Here is a 15,061-nt window from a genome sequence, read left to right as displayed (position 1 = left end):
TTGAGAGGTATGAGGTGCATATATTCAAAGTTATGGTTTACCTTGTAATAGCATACATTTGTGAAAGCTGAACTGTAAGTAAAACTTTGTGTGACAGAAAATCAGTGCTTTTGAACTGTAGTGTTGGAGAAAACGTATGACACCTCCATGGGTTGCAAGAAGATCCAATCAGTCAATACTTGGGGAAATAAACCAAGAGTGTTCACCAGATGGTCTGAAGTGAAAGTAAAACACAATGCTTTATCCACATAAAGTGAAGACAAAACTCACTAGAAATGTTACTGAAAGATCAAAAACAAAAATATCAGACAAAGGAGGCTGTGCTGGATGACATCAGTGAAGCAATGAGTATCAATCTGCGACAATTTGAAGCGGTTGTTGACAGACACGTCTGCTGAGTATCAATCTGCGACAATTTGAAGCGGTTGTTGAGAGACACGTCTGCTATGGCACAGTCCTTGAGACCATACATGAGACATGACTAAATGACTAAACAACAACAATGTAAAATGCATTTTGCTGAAATGGTTGTTGTGAAATATAATGTGAGCTTCATGCATAATGCTACTTATTTCAGGAGGCAGGTACAGCAGAATAATGGTACTGATCATTCATGATTTGATGTTCCCTGCCTCTTTTATTGCACTGCAATATTCCTGGTATACTACATTGACATTGCCTGTTGGACAACAAAATATACATTTACAAAGTGACAGTTATTGGTTGTTTATTTTGATATGGACTAGTTCTGACTTGAACAGCTCTCAGATCTGTCACAATGCATTGTCAGATTGTCATCAATGGGAGGATATGCTTTCATTGAGCTATCATTTTTAGTCCTACATGGGATCTGCTCTGTCAAACTGTGTGCATTTTCTTAAGCAGAACATTTTATTATTTGCTTGCAGCTTGCAAACTCTTGTCTGCCACAATGTGGACACCTTGTATTTCAGCTCCGTGTCACTCTTTCCATTTCTTCAGCACTGTATGACTTTTTATCTTTTTTTACCTAAATTTAATTTTAATTAAAAGCTAGAAGGACTGATGATGGTATACATATTACATTTGTTTTGTGTTTGGATCCTGATTTTGGCTCATTTGATGTGCTCCAACATCTTTACTTTTAGCATTTTATTTTAAGGCATGCACATTATAGCTTGCATCTTTTAACACTTCGGGCATTATAGATAAGCTCACCAGCTTAAATATAAACCCCTATGTCACTAGATGGGTTGCAAACTGGCTCAAGGACAGAACCCACATGGTTAGAATTGCTGGAGCCATGTCAGACTCCAAACCAGTTACAAGTGGCATCCCACAAGGCTCAGTCCTGGGACCTCTCTTGTTCGGTATATATTTCTTGGAGGTACAGGCCAACACGGAAGGACTGTGGCTGACTAAGTTCGCAGATGACTGCAAACTGGACGCCATAATCGACTTTCCAGCCGACACAAGCATCCTCCAAAAGGGCCTCATAGAAACAGACAACTGGTGCCAGAGCCATGGCCTCAAGCTAAACGCCAAAAAGTGTATAGTCATCCCCTTTGGCAAAAACAAAGTGCCCACAAATTACCACATAGGTGGTAATCCATTAAGTACAGAAAAAAAAATTTTTTTCCACTTTATATGATTGGTGTATTTTCTATGTATTTGACTATTTTCATGTACTACCTCTATTCAATTGCCCTGTTTTTAGCATTAATGATGCTGTACCTATCTTTGTCTATTGTCTATTGTACTTAACTTTCTGGAGCTTTTCTCCCCGGGCCTCTACTGAAAATGGACATATATCCAGCTAGACTAGCCCGGTCAACAAATGTAAAATAAATAAATAAAATAAATAAATAAGTAATTAGGGACCTGGGGACCCAAGTTGATAGCAATCTCTCATTTGACAACCACATGGCCAAAGTGGTTAGAAAAACATTTTATATAGCCCACCTAATCATGAAGGGATTCACATCTAGATCAGGGGAGGTAATTGTGCCTCTTTATTCATCCCTCATCAGGCCCATAATTGAGCACAATGCCCCTTTTGGGATGCACCTTACCAGACACCTGCAGCAACTGGAAAGACCCCAAAAGTACCTCACCAAGAGGATCATAGGGCTCAAACAGATGCCATATGCTGCCCGGTTAAAGAAACTCCAGCTCTACTCAGTGGCATACCACCTGCTCAGAGGCGATCTGTGCCTGACGTATAAAGCCATGTCCAACCTGGAATTAATGGACATGCTGCACTTCAGAAAATCCAAATCCCATCGAGCTACACGCTTGAGAGACTTGAACCTCAGCACTGAAATAAATAGGACATGCTGGAGGGACAGATTCATAACCCAGAGGCTCTCTTCACTCTGGAATAAAATCCCAGTCCAGGTTAGGCAGAGTCCCTCATTGACTCTCTTCAAGAGGAATCTTGATGAGTGGATGGGAGATCGTAGGTTTACCCCGGGTATCACTTCTGTGTCACTGTTAGACAGAGGCACAGTATACTAACCTCGAAAAAGGGCATAGCAAAATTCATTTAAAATGGGTGGCGAAAGCCAAACACACTCTGGCTAGGCTTATAAATGCCCTAGGGCAGATAGCCTAGTATGAACCTATGAACCTATGAAATGTTGTTGAATTATCTTGTATTTATGCTGCTTGCATTATTTCTGTCTATTTTTACATTTTATTTAATTCTTGCAGTGTATCCTTTTATTTTTAATTTGTTTATGGCACCCGCTTTATTACTGTAGTCTTCAAATTCTTACTTTGTTCTTTTTTTACTATTTCCTTGTATCGTAGTCAGCTGCAAACATTTACTTTAAGTCGTAGCTGAAACTGAAATTCTGTGGAGTGGGTTAAGATCTAGTAGAGTTAGTTTCATTGGCTGGCCATTGTTTCAGAAGAAGTAAGTATTTGAGAATAATAATATTACCCATAATGTTAATACTGTAAAGAGTTCCAAACTTTCTACTAGCACCTGAACAAATTATTAAACTAATAGTTTCAACTAGATCCAAGTAAATGGGGAGGTCTAAAAACAAACCATTGTAGTGTTCCTCATGTATTAATGCAACAAAGAAACTCCTAAGTCTGCATAGAAGAACAAATGACCCACAAATTAAGGAGAAAATCAAATAGCTATATAAGAAACTAGAACAATGACATAAGAAAAACAAAGGCATCCCGTGAACTCAGAGTAACTACAGAATACAAAGACAACTGCAAATTATTCTTTATTATATCAGAAAAATAAGAAATAGGTAGGCGGAGCCTAGATGGCCAACTGTGAGCAGTGAATTGTGAGACCTCCATAAACTAGTATAATAATGTAGGACATTTTTATTATTTTCAAGTTTAAAAGTCAGAAATCTACAGATAAACTACTAAACTACATAAATATCAATATTGGTGGAGATATACAAACATTTTCCTGTCAAGTAACTTGTAGATATATTGAGTCACTGAATATGAACAACTCAAGGAATTCTCACCCAGATGCTGCTTTGAAAAAAGACCTGCAATTGATGACATCTACCTTACAGGAACTATCTTTGAAGATGGATGTCTTTAAAAATGACTTAGAAAACCTCAAATTAAATTCTCCAAAACAGACTGATACTCTTAAGGAATTATTACAGCAACACCATACAAAAATAACAAATATAGAGGCTTCTCTAAATGACATTGAAGGGAGACTCAAAGAGGAAAATTCCAAAAAAGAGTTTCTGCTTAAACATAATACATGGCTGCTTAACAAAATAGATGACTTAGAAAACAGGGAAAAATAGAAACAACATAAGGATCTTTGGTCTGCCTGAAAACACTGAAGGAGAAGACATTGTTTCATTCTTAACAACCTGGATTCCTGAATTTTTAGACTTGAAAGAGGGACTTTCATTTGGGATTGAAAGGGCGCATAGAGCACTGAGGAAACTTACTTCTAACTTAACAAATACTCCACCTAGATCCATAGTTATAACATTTATTTCATTTCTGGAAAAGGAACTAATATTAACATCTGCTTGGAGAAAATCACCCTTAAAATACAATCAAAGCCTGATAAGGGTTGACAATGATTATTCTTCCAGAATACTAGAACAAAGGAAAAAAGTCTGGCCAATAATAAAACTGTTGAAACAAAACAACATTAAAGCACAGCTGGCCTTTCCAGCCAAGATAAAAACACTTTTTTGCCAATGAGATGAGAACTTTTAATGACTTAAAAGAAGCTACTATATTCATCAAAAACAACAACATAGTGTCTATCCCAGAAGAAATTGAATGGATGGCCCCTACTCTTAAACGAATGTTGTTGTTGTTTGTCTTTCGGCTTTTCCCGGTTAGGGGTTGCCACAGTCGAACTCCGCTCCGCTAATGATTGGTAGTAGATTTTCACGAATGCTGAGGTGCCAGCTCAATGTCCAACCTTCAACGAAGGTATGCCCATTTATGCATGTCTTTTGAATGCCCATCCAACCGCATGGAGGATATGCAGACTCCACACAGAAGGCACTCCCCGCACTCCAGCCAAGAATCGAACAGGAGAACCTCTTGCTGTGAGGCAACAATGCTACCACTGCACCACCGCGGATCTAATAAAAGAAATAAATCATTGGACTGATGCTAGAAAGAAGAAACAAAAAACTGATTTCAAGATAGCTGTCCCAAAAAAATAACTCTTACAACTACATCTATCAAAGTATCAACTGATATGGCACGTCACTTGTAATCTGTTTTTATTTAAAAAAGGAGGGTTTCTTAAACAACTGAGAAACAGTAAGGATTTATTCAGAATGTTCAAAGAGTCCAATAATTCTTCACAAACAAAGGTAGGCCAAGATGGGTTATTATTTGCATTATATATAAGCCAAACAAAGCAACATATAATACAAACATAGACGTTTCTACTCCCCTACTTGAACTCAATGAATACTTATCTTGTTCATTTTTCATTGATTTTACTTATAATAATTTAAGTAATTAATTAACTAATTCAACAAGGTACCATTCATCAGAGTTCAGACTCAGATGTAACAAATTAACATCATATATAATATCAGTAACAGCAGAGTGTTTTGAAAAACAATTCTGTCATGGAGGCTAATGCCTACTTCAGTTAAAGTATGATTTAGAAATGTCATGTATATCCTGGTTAAATAATAGTAGCAAGCTCTCAGTACAAATGTCATCATTATTCTATCTAAATATAGTTAATATCAATTATGGCAGGTATCACAGCTACGAGTGCTGTTTGATCAATCCTAATATGGTGTGCGTGGATGCAGCTATATCTGGCAGCTAGTACAAATGTCATTATTATTCTGTCTAAACATAATTAATATCAGTTATGGCAGCTATCATAGCTTCAAGTGCTGTTAGATTAAGCCTGACATGGTGTATGTGGATGCAGCTGTGCCTGGCAGCTGTTATATGTTGCCGTTTTCCTCTTTGGGAAGTTGTGGGTTGTGGCTTGTGATCGAAGTTTGCTAATGCTTGTGTACTAGGAAGAGACATTTGGTGTTTTAGCCTGGATCCAGGAGAAGGAGGTGGCTAGAACTGTGATTTGGGATATTTTGGTAGATAATGGTTTGTTTGTACATCTGCTGAGTCAGAGGTGGGAGGGCTGGAGGAGTGTATTGTCTCTTGTGGCGGCCTGTTGGGAGTTTTTTTTTTTTTAATCTGTTTGCTCTGTTCTTTTCCTGGCTGCTGCCTCGCTGAAAGGGAGGGAATTTAGGCTTGAAGTTGCAGCAAAGTGAAGCTTTGCTTCAGGTGCATTGTGAGCCTATGGTATGCAGTACACAGACACACTAACAGAAACAGATGCTCCCAGGTTGCTATGGTAATGGAGACAGAGTGATGATAATGCTTAATGCCGAGATGATTCTCGGCAATGACTTTTTGGTTTAAAAAAATATATATATAAATAATAAAAGGGCTGTTTAAACCACATGTGCACATATTGATGGTCTCCCAACACTTTGTTTAGCTCATTAAGTTGATTCTTGATAAAAAAAATAATAGGTGCAATTTTATATTTAAAATGTATTTTGGTTCAAACACATTAAGGACTTACATAAGAGTGGAAGTCTGAGTTATTGTGAAAGACTAAGAGCACTTGATTTTGTGCAGTACCCTTTGCAATGGTCTAGGAGGTGAGCTTGCTCGGACGTGTTGGGCATATGGAGATAGCTGATTCTAAGGATGTTTGGGGTTGCTGGGAAGTGCTAGAGAGTCATCAGATTTCGTTCATGGAAATATCGATGGAAATGGAAGGTGTGTTGAGTGGTTCAATGGCATAGTGGCCACTGCATGGAACAGGCTGATAAAATGGAACAGGACAAATATTGGTTTGGATATTTTAAGAACAGCCTGGAAACACCACATGAACTAGTGAATGGTATTCTGGCAAAACTGGATGGGCATTATTGCCCATGCTTGAAGTACTGATATGTGTGTATGTAAGGATGGAAATATACTTATAACAAATAAGAAACTAGAAGGCTCTCATTATTTAAAATATATGGACTGTATAAATATGCTTGGAAGGAGCTTGTGGTCTCTCAAATAACTAAGCAGCAGCCAAAAAAAAAAAAAAAAATAACACACATAATAGTTATATAATGTATGATTTTAGTAAATCTAGGCATAAAATATATAATCATCATATAAGATGAAGCAGTCTGCTGAATTTAGATATTAAAGACTGACTTTAATAACATGGGCTTGTGTATAATAACACTACTGTCTTAACTTGTCATAAGTGACATACACTACATTGAACATCAAGGGGATGCATGATGATTTTCTTATATAAGTAAATATGCATAACAAGTCATAAAATTGCTTTAACTTGAATTGTAGTTTTTGTAGCACATCTTGACCATATATAATACTTAAGCAGTTACCAAGGTAACTAATGTTTTATACATGACATCAAACTGACAAAGTTGTTCAAGAGAAACAATAGAAGCCTGAATTTGAAATGTCACAGAATGTAACAATCATATTCTGAACAAATAGTATTAAATTGACAATAGACAGTTTAATAACATGGGTTTATGCATAATAACACTACGTTTTTAACTTGTCATAAATGACATACACTACATTAAACATCAAGGGGAAGCATGATGGTTTTCTTATATAAGTAAATATGCATAGCAAGTCATATAATTGCTTTAACTTGAATTGTAGTTTTTGTAACCCATCTTGACCATATATAATATGTAAGCAGTTACACAGGTAACAAATGTTTTATACATGACATCAAACTGACAAAGTTGTTTAAGGGAAACAATAAAAGCCTGAACTAGGAATGCACACAGAATGTAACAATCACATTCTGAGCAAATAGTATTAAATTGACAATAATCACTCAGTTTAACCTTTGCTGATTATACAAAATAGAATGTTGCCATTTAAATCTAAAAACTTACAGTATATGCCATAAAATGGCAATTTTCACAATAAGTGAATGTATTGTTTTTAACCTATAATTTCACTCATTTTTAATAAGAAATTACAGATATGAAAATCCTTATGTGTAGGAAATGGGGGGAAGTGGGATGCAATGATAATTAAAATGCACTAACTTTCATCAATGTTTACATAAAAGAAACTTGATGCTTTAAGTAAGTTAGCAACAAACAAAGTGATTACTCAAATGCTGGCAAACAATGAAATATAACTTCTGATATATCCAGTAAAGTACATTGTATTATAAACATTAGGTATAAACATTATTACCATCTATTTTTTGTTAAGCATAAGTTTTGAAAGACTTCAGCAATAAGGGTGAATGTGTTAAATAACTGTTTGCTATAATCTTTTCCTGAGGTTTTATATATGATACATCCTACTTTACAATGACTGAATTGCTTGTCATCTATCTTTCGTGTAAATATTAATTGCTTATAAAATAAGTAGACATTTATATTATATTAGAATTCTGTCTAACCTACAATAGTACTATATCTGTTCAAAACAATATAAATATTGCTTATTCCTGTTACAAATATTCTCTATATGATAATTCAATTTATGGACCTCAGATGTTCTGTATTGTCAAGGTATGAGTGATAAGCTGATGGACTTAGGTTTATCCATCAGATTAGGAATGATTTTCATTTCATGGCTGGTGTGGATCTTAGTTTTGTTAACATTTAATTTAAATTTGTTATTTCAAAAAAACATTTTAGTATGCCTGACCAAAACATTACATTATTGGAAAACACTCAAAGTATAAAATTGATATTTCCTTTAAAAGCTCAAACATATACTTTATAGTTATCAGAGGAAAATGTTTAATAGTCACAATAAAACAAAAAATACATAGCCTAAATAACCTAAGATGGATTTAACTTTATTATCTTTAAATACCAATGTCTTAAACAATCCTAGCAAGAGATCAAATCTAATGAAATATTTAAAACTGAACAAAGCACAAATTGTCTTCCTTCAAGAAACTCATTTCAAAACAAATGACAATTACAAATGGAATCCTAAGGAATATAGGATCATTATTAGTAAAAAAATACGAGCACTCATAAAATCAACTAAGGCCAATTTTGAGAGAAAAATTGCCATGGATTCAAAGGACAATCATAAGGCCTTTTTCAGCTATGTTAGGAACCTGGGTGGAAACTCACAGATATGCTCAGAATTAGTCCAAAATGATACAAAAATCACTGAACCCACAGACATTGCCAACATACTGGCAGACAGGTTCAGTGCAAACTTCACCCCTCTCCCCTAAAGGAGAGATAACTATCCCAGCCGAGTGTAGCCTCCCGGACATCTCAAATGCGCAGGTGAAAGCTGCTCTCTCTAAAGCTAAAAACACAGCATCAATGGGACGGATGGTGTCCCGGCTGTGTGCTACACGAGCTAAATGAGGAATTAAACCCGCATAAGGCAGCTGTTTAATCTCAGCCTTACCACAGGATACGTGCCCAAGGAGTGGCGTGACGGCAACTGTGGTCCCACTCCACAAAGGTGGCCTCTACGGACCCTGGTAATTACCCCATAAGCTTAACAAGTCTAGTCTGCAAAGCTATGGAGAGGATCATAATGGAGCTCATAAACAAAGATATAGGGACTTGCAGACATTGGACCCGACCCAGTTTGGCTTTGTCAAGGGAAGATCATGCCTTTTGAACTTGGTGACTTCTTGAAATAGTCACCAAGGCCATTGATGAGGAAAGGCAGTCCATACAGCCTACCTTGACCTTGCAAGGCTTTCGACACAATACCCCACTCGGGTATTGTAGAAAACTTACCAGCTTAAATGTAAACCCATATGTCACAAGATGGGTTGCAAACTGGCTTAAGGACAGAACCCACAGGGTTAGAGTTGCTGGCGCTGTGTCAGACTCCAAGCCGGTCACATGTGGTGTCCCACAGGGCTCGGTCCTTGGCCCCCTATTGTTCGGCATCTACTTCTCAGAAGTACAGGCCAACATGGGAGGGCTTTGGCTGACAAAGTTTGCAGATGACTGCGCCATAGTGGAAAGTGCATCGGACACGGATATCCTTCAGAAGGGACTCACGGAAACAGATAGCTGGTGCCAGAGCCATGGCCTGAAGTTAAACGCCAAAAATGTATAGTCATACCCTTCGGGAAAAACAAGGTAACCCCAAGCTACCATATAGGTGGCAATCCACTAAGCACAGAAGAGGTTATCAGGGACCTGGGGACCCAGGTTGACAGTGGCCTTTCTTTTGACACTCACATTGCTAAAGTGGTTAGAAAGACCTTCTACATTGCCCACCTGATCATGAAGGGATTCACATCCAGATCTAGTGAGGTCATTGTTCCCCTGTACTCTTCACTTATCAGACCAATGATTGAGTACAATGCCCCATTCGGGATGTATCTCACCCGACATCTGCAGCAATTGGAGAGACCCCAAAAGTTCCTCACCAAAGGATAAAGGGACTCCAAAATCTGTCATATGCTGCCAGATTGAAGAAACTCCAGCTCTATTCAGTCGCATACCGTCTGCTCAGAGGTGACATGTGCCTGACATACAAGGCCATGTCCAACCCGGAATTAATGGACATGCTCCACCTCAAAAAATCAAAATCCACCAAAACCACTAGAGCAAGCGACTTAAACCTTAGCACGGATATAAATAGGACGTGCTGGAGGGATAGATTTATCACTCAGAGACTCCCTATGCTGTGGAATAAAATCCCGGTCCATGTGAGGCAGAGCACCTCGCTGACTCTGTTCAAGAGAAATCTAGACCTGTGGATGGGAGATCGTAGGTTTACCCCGGGAATCATCTCTGGGTCACTGCTGGACAGAGGCACAACAAACTAATGGGCACAGTATTTTTTCATATAAGGGGTGGCGTAAGCCACAATAATTTGGGCTAGGCTTATAAATGCCTTAGGGCAGATAGCCTAGTATAAACCTATGAACCTATGAACCTATATATGATATTGGTGCAATCCACTTACAAGACAAAGACAAAAGGGGTAACAATTTAATGGAAAACAAATATGATTAACCCAGAAATCATTTATAAGTATGAGGATAAAAAAGGCATTATGGAATTAGTAATAGTTAAATATAATAACAGAATATGGACCATAGCCAATCTATACTGGTACCCTGGCATTGGATCAGGAACTGTTAAAAACACTTGGATTTCATTTCCAATAATTATAAAGGCAACTTAATATTAGGAGGAGATTTTAACTGTATATTTGATATTTCTGAAACTACAAATAAAAGACCAATGCGTATATCTGCTGTATCAAATGCTTTTAACAAGTGGGTAGAAACATTTCATCTTGTAGATAATTTTAAATTTAAAGAAGATAAATCGTTGTTGTTTTCCCATCAAGATCACAGATTTGGTACCCAAACTAGAATAGTTAAATATTTGCTGCCCATGACTTGCACTCTATAATCATTAATTACTCAATCACTCCCTGCCCCTTTTCAGACCACAATTCATTGATACTAAAACTTCAAAATGGGTACAAACCATTAATCTTTAACTCCAGAATTCTAGCATATATAACTAAAATTAAAGAGTTCAAACCCTGGTTATTATCTGAATTGCAGTTCTTCTTAGATATTAATTACACCACAGAGATAAATAAAATAATGATATGGGACTCATTAAAAGCTTACATATATGGTCAAACCCTAACTCGGTATAAAAAAGAAATCAGAGAATGGAATTATTAGATCTACAATCCAAACTTTTGTCAGTAAAAGCTGAAAAAATCAAAATCATTTGGAGATGAAAAATAAAGTAGAAGTATTAAACAATAAATACAATGAAATTCTAACACATAAAACTAGTTTAGCTTTAGAAAAATTAAAAATTAATACCGTGGCCACTTCTCCAAAATATCTACATAATTTATCCACAAAAATCAAAATATAATCAAAAGATAATAACAATAAAAGTATCTTTCATGAAAAGAAAGAGAAAAATGTTCGGATATAGGTGACATTCTTGATGTCTATAGAAATGACTATATGGAACATTTTCAGAAAGAAAATATACATATCGATCAATTAAATCCAGATGAAAAATGTTCTAATATAAAATAATACCAGAAAAAATTAAAACTAGATCTGCAAGCACCCATATCCTACAAAGAAATTACAGATACAATAAAAGAGGGTAAAAATAATAAAGCACCAGGTATAGATGGCATAATTATGGAAATATATAAACTTTTTCCTTTAAAGATACTATCCCTCTTCCATAAAACTCTATTCGAAATTCAGTCACAAGCATTAATAAAACCCTCTTGGAGTTATTCCTTAATCACACCAATCCTAAAGGAAAACAAACCCCCAAACCTCTGTACCTCATATAGAACTATATCATTATTAAATAATGACTATAAGATATTTATAACAATATTAACTAACAGAATGAAAATACCACTATCCAAAACAATAAATAATGATCCAACTGGATTTATATATCATAGACATACACATAGCAGTATTAAAAGGATAATTTCTCTTATAGATTATGTTAATAAAGAAAATAAACACTCATAATTGGCTTACATATAGAGAAAGCCTTTGATTCCATAAATTGGGAGTATATATTCAAACTTCTGGTGTTATTTGAATTTCTTCCTTCCTTTGTTCATCTGCTAAAGAATATAAATATATATATATATATATATATATATATATATATACAAATACTTTAGTGTATGTTAAGCTAGGTCCTTTCACCTCTGAATCTATACATATAACAAAGGGTACTAAACAAGGATATATCTGATTTTATTTGCTTTGGCTATTGAAATATTGGCAGATTCAATATGTAACAAAACAAAAAATCAAAGGAGTAGATGTTTATGAACAATATAACTCTAAAGTAATACTCTTTGCTGATGACATATTATTAACATTATTTAATACAAAAGAGACATTAGAAGAATTAGATATTTCAATTGACACATTTTACAGGAATTCAGGACTCCATTTCTTCTTCTTCTTTCGGCTTTTCCCGGTTAGGGGTCGCCACAGTGGATCACCTGTCCACTCATGATTGGCAGTGGAGTTTTACAGTGTTGAGTTGCCAGCCCGGCGCCCAACCTTCCACAGAAGACACACACACACACAGACAGACACACACACACTTACTTTAGAGTGTCCAACCCACCTTCAGCATGTCTTTGGGATGTGGGAGGAAACCCACGTGACCACAGGGAGGACATGCAGATTCCACACAGAAGGCACCCCAGCAGAGGATCGAACCAGAGAACCTCTTGCTGTGAGGCAGCAATGCTAGCACTGCACCACCGTGGCCGCCCGAATTCAGGACTCCATTTCAATAAATCAAAATTTTTATTTTTAAATAAAAAAAAAATTGCAGATGAAGGGGAATCACATTATAGGGAAACAAGAATCTACCTTAAAATATCTAGGAATTGAGTTATGCAAGGATAATAATGAATTAGTTTAAAAAACTACAATAATATCATCAATACAATTAAGATCTCTTTGGAAAAGTGGAGCAAAATAATATTAACATTTGAAGATACACTACAGTTAATAAAAATAGTTTTACTACCCAAGATTCAATACATAGCTTTGGGAATACAACTGTTACCAGAAAGGAATATACTTAAAGAAATAAACTCATGCCTAAGAAAATGTTTATGGTTTCCCAAAAGAAACAAAATAGCTTTAATACATCACATCAGACCATGAAAACAGGGAGGATTAAACTTCCCTGATATAGAAACATATATAAAAGCATCAATAGCTAAAAGAATCTCAGACTGGATAAGTCCAAATTATTCTGCAAATTGGAAAGAATTACTAACTGTAATATCAATAAATGAATTTGATTTACAAAAATATTTTCAAATAACAGATAAAATAATTTGCCATGACACATATGTATTAGAATAGAATATAACATAACAAAGCCCATTAAAACTCATATGATTAATTATTACATTGACTCATTTAGGAAAATTATTAATGCAAATTACTGCAGTGGTGGTGCTGTGGTAGCGTTGTCGCCTCACAGTAAGACGTCCTGTTCGATTCTCAGCTAGAGCGTCTTCTGTGTGGAGACATGCATGAATGGGTGTACCTTCGTTGAAGGATGTGTGTCAGGGCCGGCAACTTGGTACGTAAAAATCTACTGCCAATCATTAGCAGGCCGGAGTTCCATTGTGGCAACCCCTAACCGAAAAAAGCTGAAAGACACAACAACAACATTATTGCAAATACAGATTTAAAAATTTGGTTTGATCTTTTAACACCATTCATAGTTACAAAGAGCTATCCACATAAAATATACAGAGAAATAAGTAATTCCTGGTAACAAAAAGTATTTGTGTGTTGGTTTCAATGTATCAAAGAACTAAAAGTTCTGGATATGCACACAATAGAAACATCATACAAAATTCCACAACAAGATTGGCCAGCTATGCAAAGCATTCTGACATATTCACAAGATTTATGCAGAATAATTAGTAATTCTTCATTTAAAGAAATTCCCAAACTTATGAAATATCTATATGAAATCATATATAATGATTATGACATGGGAAATAGTATTTTGAAATTTTACAAGATGTTGATAAATTATAAAACAACACCCAAATCCTCATATTGGAATTATATAACAAAAGGACACTCATTACAGCTAACTGAAGAAATTAAATCAAATATTTTATTATCAATAAAACAATACACAATACTGGAAAGTGTTTAATTGGAAATGCTTGCACAGGGTATTCTTAACTACAGATAGAATTACTAAAATTAATTCTTCCACAAAGGGAATATGTTGGAGATGTGAGCAAATGCACAATGCAGACTGAAATCACTTTTTTTTTGACTGTGTTAAAATTAAGCCATTTTGGAATGGTATTAAAAACTTTTTACAAGCTTTATTTAATGAATCATTTAACTTATCTAAAGCTCTAGTATTATTAAATGTGTACGAAGGTCCTCATTTTAATGAGTCAAATATGTAACTAGTATGGACAATACTTGCAATCTTAATGAAGTGTATAACAAGAAGATGGAATACAAACACAATACTGACTTTGGAAGACTTCTACATCCTATTGAAGACCACAGCATTGTTGGAAATTAAAATTAAATAATTAAGGCTAGGCTACACTCTGGCTAGGCTTATAAATGCCCTAGGGCAGATAGCCTAGTATCTACCTATGAACCTATAATCTTAAAAGGGCACCTTCTATGACCTACTTTACAGAGGCACAGTAGGCTAATCTAATAGGGAGGCGGAAGCCAAATACACTCTGGCTAGGCTTATAAATGCCCTAGTATCTATCTATCCTAAGTCATTTATTAACAATCCATGGAAAAAAGTCTTCACATTGATTGACACTTTACAATAACTGATCAGATACACTCTGATAACTGGACTGTTATACCTATAAAGTAATTGTATATATTGAGCTCTGTTATAGTGTCAGGCTGATGTAAATTGTGTACATAGTTATTTAAGATGTTATATACAGATATTATGGAATTTATTCAACTGTATTTGAAAAATAAAAAAAAATTGAGAAAAAAAAAGAAAAATAAATA

The sequence above is a fragment of the Protopterus annectens genome, chromosome 7.part1 (assembly GCF_019279795.1).
Source record: "Protopterus annectens isolate FY-2018-M chromosome 7.part1, PAN1.0, whole genome shotgun sequence".
NCBI classification, from domain to species: domain Eukaryota; kingdom Metazoa; phylum Chordata; order Ceratodontiformes; family Protopteridae; genus Protopterus; species Protopterus annectens.
This window is presented reverse-complemented; position numbering follows the sequence as displayed.